Below are 10,060 nucleotides of genomic sequence, written 5' to 3'. Positions count from 1 at the left end.
AATACAGTGAATCCTAAGCTGTGGTTGTCATAAACAATTATAAATGCAAATTGGAAAGATAAGTGCTTCTCTATGCCCATATAGGCACCAGAGTTAACTTCCATGCCCCTTACACGAATTGTATTTCCTGAAACTGTCCTAAGAACTGCTACAAGTGATGCTAACCTAAAACCTTATTAAGATAGTCCATTATTGTAGGTCTACCTCTAACTAAAATGCCGGAAGAATGTGAAATACCTCCTTTCACATGCTGCATGTTTGCAATGGAGTGTTAAAAATGAAGGCATATAAGTCATACACTAGGACTCCTAGATCTAACTGCACATAAAACAAAATTACAAGAAAATAACCAGATGGGCTACCAAAAAAAAAAAAAAAAAAAAAAAAAAAAAAAAAAAAAAAGAGAGAGATAAGATCCTAGCCCAAATAGGAAGCTTACAGTAATTGTTTCTCCGCAAGGTGAGCTCCAAAGAATAAAGAGACAAGAGTAGGAGTTAAAAAATAAAATGGACGTGGGTAGTCTCACTGAGGTTAATGGTGCTTGTAGCGCTGTGTGGTGTCAGCTTTGCTCTGTGGTCTCTTATAAAAGATTGTCACAATAGCACTGGAGGGACAGGGAGGGAAATGGCATCTGTGCATTGCAGAGTACTGAGGAGAACAACAAAGTCTGCTTTTCACATTGGTTTTGCCCTGACATAGCATTTGTGACTCTGCCTTCTCCACTGTCTACTAGATCTGTTTTCAGGTGAGTGACTACTAGAAAATTTTACAGCAAAGAGGTTAGGGGGCACATTTCCCTTGTGTTTATCTACAAATTAGTTTAAGTAGATCTTGAGGAAAAGCAAACTTGCTTTGCTTTCAGACTGAACAGACATCTGCTGTTGTTACTCCATGCTATGTTTCCTACTCCCCAGCAAAAAACATCGTCAGTCGCCCAGTTTGGAAGATCTCTCTATACTGGCTGACTGCTGACTCCAGTTCTCAGCTTCTGTTTTGGTTATATTATGATAGTGGCAACAAAATGAGATATAAAAAATTGACTAAGTTGTATGAGTTTTCCTTGCCAGATTTTGGGAGGCTTTCCTTACTGTGATGGAGAGAATATTCATCCTACCTGGCTTCAGGCTGCACAACTGCATCAGGGAAGTATCTTTCCCAGATCTCTTTTTTTTTTCCCCTAAAAGAAGAGATGTCAATGTAAGAGTTGCTGACTTTCTATTTAATATTTAAATTGCTGTGTAGCCTCAGTAAGTTTTGGAAGAGGTCTTCTGCCTTCTGCTTTCATTTCCTCCCTTTTAATAGGAAACTCTTTGTTCCTGCTTCTGAAAGTGAAGGAAAGTACACTTCATTAAGCCTGTAATTGTTTAGAACTCAGAAGTGTAGATTGATTAGCAAATACTCTACAATAGCTCTTATAATGGAGAGCTTTAAATAAATGGGTTTAAAACTATTCTTACAGTTTCTAGTGCTTTTTATACAGTCTAAACATGCTGTGTACACTATTCTTTGACTCTGCTGTGTTCCTGGAGGGGAATGAATCGGAATATTCTGAATGCCTTATGTAACGTATTTAGAGAACTTTTTTGTTTGTATCTTTGTTTGAATTTCTTGGACGGAATTAATTAATGGCAAAGTATAAAGGCCAACTTTGAAATCCTAGCTGACTTGTACACTAGAGCTCAATTTGTATTCTACATCAAGGAAATGTTTGGATTTGAAAGAAGGACGCCATTATCAAAAAGATTTGTGTAGATGGCTCTGTTCTTCCGAGCGTCATCTTTTTACCACAGAAATGCGGTTTTAACACTTGGGTAATTCAAAAGGAAATTGATTTTTTGATCAGAGTACATATTTAATTCCTCGTTAAAAACTAAATGCAGAACAGGAAATAGTAGCTGATTTGGGAAAGAAGAAAAGTTACAAAGGTTGGGCTTGTTTAAAGCAATCTTAATTTCAAGAAGGAACACATACAGAATAAAGTCTGTAGCCTACACTTTTGTGATCCTTTAGAAAACTAATGGAGTAACAGCTTTTAGGGAAGAGAAAGATTCTTCTTTTCATAGCCACATTTGCATTTCAATTTTGTATATTCCTTAGTACAAGATCGCAGGAATATGTAAGGAGTAGTTTCTCAGTGGGTGTGAATTTGTCTAGCTTCATTGAAGACAGTGGAATAAAGATAATTTACATCAGTTTCCAAATGGGGTCTTCAAGCACTTGATCAGCTGACTACTGCGACAACCGGGAAGGCAGACAGGAGAATCCTGCCTTTTGTCCGTGTGGAGAATGGGCTATTCATGAAATGCCACATTCTGTTGTAAAGGCAACTAAAGCAGTATCTTACAGTATATATGCAGCATGTGTGCTTCTCCCCGCTGTCTGGTCCACAGTGGGGTGGGCAAAGGGGAGTAGCTGGCGGTCCTGCTTGCACCCTATGCTGCCCTAGATTTCAGGCTCAATGTTCAGGGCAGTCTCTCCTTACAGGCAAAGCAACTCAGCCTGAGCAATAACAGGATTAAATGAAATAACGCAGTTTTGGTTTATGGCACATAACACCAGCTCCTAAAACTACTGGAATTTCCCCACAGCATACTGCAGGAGCAACATTAAGTCTTGGTCCGTGTGTGGTGAGGCTCTAGGGCAGTTTGCCATCTGGTATTTTCAGAAGACTAGGCCAGCACCTGCGCAGGAGGGAGAACCCGGGGGGTGTAAGTCCAAGCTTCAAGTTCAGGCAGCCATGGGGAATTTCTGCTGGGCTAGAGATCTCAAAGCTCGGAAAGGACCAACCATGCTGACTTCTTTCTGGTCTTGCTCTCGTGTTCTTGAGCTTTGAAGTTTGTGAAGTCACTCAGATTTGTGCAAAGTCAGTGTAATCCACTGGTAGTGCATATAGAGTATGCACTATTAAGAAGTAGGGTATTAAAACTCCTAGGCAGATGAAGGATCCTGTCTCTGTGCTTTCCAGGCTTATCTTGCCTGCCAAAGAGAACTCAGATGGGAGGGAGTAGAGTAGTGATAACATTTTTACTGCTTTTGAATATTTGTAGGGTAGAGAGAGGATTGGTTGAGATGGTCTTTTTTGGTTCCAAGATTGTTTTTCTCCTCACACTGGTGACTCTTTTTTTCTTCTTAAGTGCTGTGTATTTTCTGCCTCATTTATTTATCTCTGTGGCATAATGGCACGGTCCCAAGAAATGCTAAGCATTATCCAGTGTCTTTAAAAGCAGGGGAACATCAAAGACAATTCCGTAGCATCGAACTATGAGACTATTTATTGTAGTCCCATCACAATCTCTCGTCTTTTCTCTGATGCCAGTGAGCATCCATGTTGTTACAAGAGGTACGAAATTAGGCTATGGGCAAGAGTTGGTGTACAGAAAGTTGCCCAGCTTCTCTAGCCTATTTGACACCGGATGATCGTGGATTTCCTCCAGAGCTGTTGATTGCTCTGTGGACAAGCCCATGTTTATATTCGTGCAGTGCAATGTGAGCAGTGGCACAGAAAGGCTGCTGTTGGGCTCCTGCCAAAGGGCCCCACAGAAGCAGCCAGATCATCTCTGTGCAATGTGAGTATGATGGGAGCAGTGTGGCAGGGGAAGCCTGGCTGCACAGCCACCTCCTCCTCCTCTGTTGCCCCGTGCTAGAGCAGGGCAAGCATATATGCTCAGAGGGAGGTCATCAGGAACACTGATGGTGAAGGGGTTGGCGGAGGCAGGCTGCCTTCAGAGCCCAAACCTCGCACCTGCCCTACTCCGGGGTGGGACCAGTACCATCCCAGGTCCTTAATGCCCCTTCACTTCCAGTGTCTTCGGTGTTTGGCTGTTGGCCACAGTGGGCAGGACCATTCCTTGCATGAGGCCCCAGCACCACTTTGAACAAAACCTCTCTTCTCTGCGCCCAAATGAGGGGACTGTGGGAGCGGGGGGAGGAGCACCGGGCAGGCAGCACAGAGCCTCTGAGAGGGGAAAGGCCCTCAGAGAAGCTGCCAGCGTAAGCGAGGGTGGCTCCTCGAGCAAGGATCCCAGCCAGTCACGTTGTGCATGAGGTATGGCAGTCCTGGGGCAGAGGGAGAAAGAAGGGAAGAAAGGGAACTAGAAAAGAGCTGAGCAACTGGGAGAGGAAGGGATGACAAGAAGCCAGGTCTGAGGGAGCTGGAAGAATATGACTCACTGCCTGCAGGGACAGTGAGATTGAACGAGAAGCTCAAATACGCAGAACGTAGGGAAGAGGGATGCACTGGGGAGCAGGAGGAGGATTTATTGTGGAATTAAGGCCTTTATGCATTCCTGAGTATGCAATGCCAGAGGGATTTGAGTGGGAATGCCCATGTTGTACAGACAAATCTGATGTGCATTTTTTCTTTAATTTTCTACTCTGCTGGCGTTAAGTAGGTTTGTCTGGATCTTATGTCTCCAGAGTTTAACAACATAAAATTGCAGTCTTCCATACTGATGACCTTCTTCTAAGCTCTGGAGCTGGGAAACTGTCTTGAAAACAACTTTCAAAACCTAAACTTTCCCTTTTTGAAATCAGTAAGTAAGGGATTCATTGCATCTTAGTCCATCAGGTTTCCCATCTGTTCAAAAAGTTATGGCTGCTTCCATGAAAAGAATACTTTAAAAATATATATATATTGGGGTGGAGAGAGTACATGTATGTGATTTGGGAAGAAAATATAACAGGTGGTGTCCTCTCCTAGAAGAATGGTTAGACCTGCTCTTTAATATGTGATAAATCTCAAATAATGATCTATTCTCTTGGACTTGAATGCCTTTGGATCCCAGATGCTCTAGGATAAAGGTTTTCTTGTTTGCTTGTTGCTTGTTTTCTGAGTGGGGTTTTATTTATATGTGTGCAGAATGATCTGTTCTATGGGGTGGGATGTCAGACTATTTATTTTGGCACCTGGTTTGGGAAATAGATGCTTTTACCATACAGATAAATGCTTCGTTAACAGTTACGACTGTAAAACCCATTGGTGTGGTGGTAGACTGGAAAATGAAGAGTGACAAGCACTTGGCTTTATAAATTTCTCAACACTTTCCACACTGTCAAATTCCTGCATATCACCTTCTATTCGCATGAATCTCACGTGTCAACATGCTTGATTTTATTTTATTTTATTTTTAATTTAAATTCTTATTGGAAAGCTAGTTATGTGGGGTATTGAATTCTGGCTGTCATTACTTTGGTATTAAATTGTGTACTGCTTGATTAAGAAACTTATTGTGAATGTCATGGCAGTGTACTTTCTATATGAAATGCTATTTTACAGTACTTCCCTATTGACATTTCTCCTACAATTTGTTTGGTACTTAGAAGGCGTGCTGGAGACAGCTGGCCAATATAGCCACGGCTTAAGCCTTAGCCTATCATTATCAAATGCACAAAACATATGAAACAATACAGGATAGGATCTCCGTCCGTGGGGTGGCTACAAGTCAGACTTAACTCACTAGGCAGTATCTGCTTGAAAGGAGAAATCAGAACTGGGAACAGCCAGCATGGTGGTGCTGCATCCCGGCCACCTCTGCAGCATACATGAGGGTGTGCGGGCAGGCTGATGGGGCTGTCCTGTGTCCTGGGGGCACTGGATGCACCCAGGGAGAGGACGGTTAGCAGTCTCATCCCTCCACGTTGCTGTCCAGCCATACTGGTGATGGCTGCATGAGGCTCTGTTTTTACCTCCTTGGCAAATATGACTGATTCGGCTTAAGATACAACCTGGGTCTCCAACTCCAGCTGGCTGGAAGGGAAGTGGTCACTTCGCAGGGCAGTCAGGCTGTCTGCCCCTCTGTCCAGCTTGGGGCTAGCCAGGTCCCACGAGCTCTTCACTGCTCTCAGGCAGCAAGCTTTCTCTGCACTGGCAGGAGGAAATATACCTGTCATGGCTGCCTGCTGTGAAAATCAGCCTGCTGATAACCTCAATTTCCAGAGCAATATTGCACAATCTTCACTTTCATTCAGAAGGTGCAACTTCGTGTTTTGGTTTTTGGTGTCAGGGAATATTGCAGTTTGGCATTTCTGTACAGATATGAATTCAGTCTTTTAGGCTAAAAGGGTAGGGTGGAGAAAGTATCTTCCTTCTTTATGCTTATGGCAATTAACTGTGGATGTAAATAGCTAACATTAATGAGGCTTACTGAAACTATCTTATTAGAGAATGCAAGCCATTAACTTTTCAGTAAGACAATGTAAATGGCCCTTCTTGATATTTGCATGTAAAACTATAAGACTTAATTTCCTACACATGTAACTGCATTTTTTTTTTACGTAATAACATAAGCACTATAATGAGTCTTTTTAGTTCGAAATAGTACTGTCATTTAGTACCGACTTTTTTCCCCCAACAGCTTACATTCTCAAATTCTTTCATAAAAGACAGTTAGAATTTTCTGCATGTAAAAATAAAAGCATGAGTGATGTTCTGTGAGTAGAGTGGTGTTATGTATCCTCATTTTGGAAGCTGTTTTGGAGACCTGGTAATCACCACTACTAAAGCCCGTAAAAATAACCTCACTAGCCAGTTAGTTTTACAATGGGCTTAATAGGGCATTTTGTTGTATTTCTTTTAGAATTTCGTTATGTTTTTCTGTATGTTTACCCTGTGGTTAATGTATGTGTTAGCAGCCAGATATCTGCAGACAATATATGAAGAAATAAAAATGCGGAATTGGTTAACTCAGGGTCTTTTTATAGGTCCTGAGAACAAATAATGATTTTATCATCTTATTAAATCTAGTATGTTCATTTTCAGTGAAATGGACTAAAAGATCAAGCAAGGGTTACATTATATACTTTGACTTTGCTCTAGTTCTGTGTTTATTGCTATTTGCTTCTGTGAATTGAACTTTTTGAAGCATCACAGTCAACATTTCTTGAAAATCTCAGTGGTTTTGGCTCTTCAAAATGGTGGAGATTCAGTTGTTGGTGTCATGATAATTTTTTATTATAGATTACTTTCTTCTAAGGGAACATGTTCAGCAGAAATACAGAGCATTGGGTTCTGGGAGGTAACACCAGAAGGTTTTTTCCTAATAGTACAACATATCAAATTGTTGTGTCGGAGTTGTAAGAAATGAGGTTTTCAAACTTTGTAGCAAGAAATAGTTTTAGAAACATACCCCACTGAGTTCCAGTGCCATTTTTACCTACAATATTGTATTTGTTGTTTAACACAAATAGTTATGAAATGTGTCAAATTCATGTGAAACAGAAACAATTTCCTTACTCCAAAACAATAATTTTAATGTCCTCCCTATTTTGAACAACAACAAAACCATGTTGGAAGTAACCTAAGTGCCTTCCCTTATGGAGGTACATACACATAGCACACACAAACCAAATCTCATAGTAACAATTGTCACGTGCACTTGATAGCAGCAAGCCCATGTGTTTTGCCTTAAGGCTTGAGTCAGCTGGGAAAAGGTGCAGTGGTGAGCATTACACTGTTTTTCTCTAATTCAATGTGTGAATTATTTTACTGTTATTTCCTGTTTCACTACACACAAGATTTCAGGAAAGCAATTTTATTTATACAGTATTTAAGCACCCATGAAGGCCTGCTGATGCTTGCTGGGATCACACATGAACTCCTGCCGCAAATGGAGAGAATACACAGCTTCTTCCTCCAAAAGGCTAGTCATGTCTTCACATATGATGAGAGATTTATTGAGTGCAATGTTAACAGCTACCATATTGCTCTACTCCCACATCAACACAAATGTTGGCAAAAGCTACTGTGCCAGCTGCCCACTTACACACTCTAGTGGCACCTTTGCTATTCGTCAAATCCACAAATTGCCGTTTTCATCCAAGTAATGCTCAAACACAATTTGTTTTCTGCCTCACTTAATTAGCAGATTTTCATCAGGAAACAAAAGATGAAGGTAGATGCACAGGAGTCTGTCAAACCAGACCACACCCAGCAATACTAAGACTTTTTCAGTGCAAGAAAATACCCTGGAGTGGTCAGGTGCAGAAAGGTAGGAGATGAAACCCTAATTAAAATGAGTGCTTGTATTCAGAATGTAAGGCAGATAGTGATATTTATAGCTGTAATAGAGCAGAAGTCTTCCTGCAGTTGCCCAGGTCCTACCTCTCATCCTGCCCTGGGACTGGGTTTCTGCTTGAGGACATGTTGCTTAGGTCAGTGTAGAAACATGCATCTACAGAAGACTCCCCATGGTGTGGTACCTCTCTGTAACAAGATAAGGTGATTTCCACAATCAGCATCTATATCTAAACTTCACCCTTAGGTTTTGCCCTCCTGTTCACAGACCACGTTCCTCCAGCCCATGATGGTGTGTTTACCAAGGCAAAGCATGGGAGCTGCATACCCTTTCTCAGAGAAGTGGAGGTGACAATCATTTGTGACAACTTTCCCTCTCTAGAAGTATTTCACTCAGCTCTCAGTTAGTCTGTGCCTGGTGACCTGCAAAATATGCTGCAGGATCATAGTCAAGACCTGAATTGGTGTCTAATTTTAAGTATATTTACATGATTTTAATAGTTACATTTCTTGTGTTCAAAAAACATCAGCTGAATTTGGTGCGTGCCATTTTTGTGGTTGTGTAATCACTTTCCTCTGTCCATGAAGTTTAATTCTGATTATCAGTTGGAATTTTATACTGTACTGACCTGTGGGAAACATGAGGTATGTAAAGACCATTCTGTGGTGGTGTTGATCATCAAAGCATGAGGGAAAAAAACCTGCAACTTCTGTTGCACATTCTTTAAGAATGTGATGGCCACTTCCATGTTCTGAAACACAACACTGACAGAATATCAAAGTACATCTAAATGACATGCCAACATTTTTCTAAAATACCATAGTACCATTCTTAGTGTATACTAAGTCAAGAGAGGGTCTTCTGGTACATCCTTGTTTGAATGCTTTCAAAAACTTCTGCTCTTATAACCTGTCACCGTCCACCGTCCATTATTTTACTATCCTCATGAGGATGTTTTACTGGCGAGATGAAACGTGAGGAGGCCATAGGTAATCCTTTCAGCAGTTCTAATTCTGTACTTGCATGAAACTATTTACTCATGAGTAAAATCCTGGAGGGTCTCTACATGGCAATGGTACTTGCCAGTATTCCCTTCTGACCTAGTCAGTGTTTTGGTGTAATGTTTTGTTGGATGTTTGAATAGTTTAGAAACAAAATCTAAAAACTGACAACCACATGTACATCTCTTAAAACAGGGGTCTTCTGCTGCTGAGACTCTCTGATAGTTTCATTCCTTTATTTTGTGGAGGACATAAAGTGTTCTTCCAGATTGTTACCATTTTTGTTTGTTTGTTTACAGTCTCAGGGCTTATTACATTTAAATTACTTGAGATAGTGTCAAAACAGGTATTAACTAATTATTCTAATTAACACTGAAATACAGTACGATCAAGTTTCAGGTGTCATTTTAGAATGTCTTCCTGTGAAAATCGTTCTGTGCTGTTCTGCTGAGGCTAGCATTGGGCTGGATCCTTCTGTTTCAACCTATTCGTTAAAGTCAGTGAATCTCCTTGCTGTCACTCTGGGGAGAAAGAACATAATTTCCATCTTATGGGACTTTTGAGGAGATGTTTTATCCTTCCACTTTTACTCTCCCTCTATTCCTTACTTGGCAAATATATAGGTGTTATAGATAAATACAGGAATATTTCCATGCTATGTTATCAGGTGATTAAATTAAAGAAACAGCTTGGCCAAAGAGGGTTGAGGGGGAGAATGAAAACCATGACTTCAGTGTAGAAGGAACAGCAAGAAGTTTGTAGAAGCAGAGAAAAAGTGTCACTTCAGGATTCTAATATGCAGTATTACTGACTTTAAAATAATAATGTCTGCTGGGGCACGTACAGAGGAGCACTAAGACAGCTCAGCTATCTGGTGACTGCCAAATGATACTGCTCTGCAGCCACTGCCTCCAACACAAATAGCTCAGCTCCATTTAAGTATTCTTACTGGAGGCAATCAATCACATATGAAACAGGGCAGTCATAAATAAGATCTACCGTTCGTATACATTCAGTTATTTTTGCAACTAAGCTATATTGTGTCCA

General features: G+C 40.9%; 1 protein-coding gene across 1 annotated transcript in view; it reads left to right on the top strand.

Annotated features, from left to right (window-relative positions):
* Window positions 1–3,944: 3,944 nt before the first annotated feature.
* Window positions 3,945–10,060, top strand: part of PHYHIPL (phytanoyl-CoA 2-hydroxylase interacting protein like) — a 55,306-nt gene continuing 49,190 nt past the window's right edge. The window contains exon 1 of the mRNA XM_035330069.1: window positions 3,945–4,045. The gene's annotated coding sequence lies outside the window, so the exon portion shown is untranslated. The remainder of the gene's footprint in view (window positions 4,046–10,060) is intronic.

This window comes from Oxyura jamaicensis, chromosome 6 (assembly GCF_011077185.1).
Source record: "Oxyura jamaicensis isolate SHBP4307 breed ruddy duck chromosome 6, BPBGC_Ojam_1.0, whole genome shotgun sequence".
Classification (NCBI taxonomy): domain Eukaryota; kingdom Metazoa; phylum Chordata; class Aves; order Anseriformes; family Anatidae; genus Oxyura; species Oxyura jamaicensis.
Note: the sequence above shows the minus strand (reverse complement) of the source record. Positions and strands in the feature narration are given on the sequence as shown.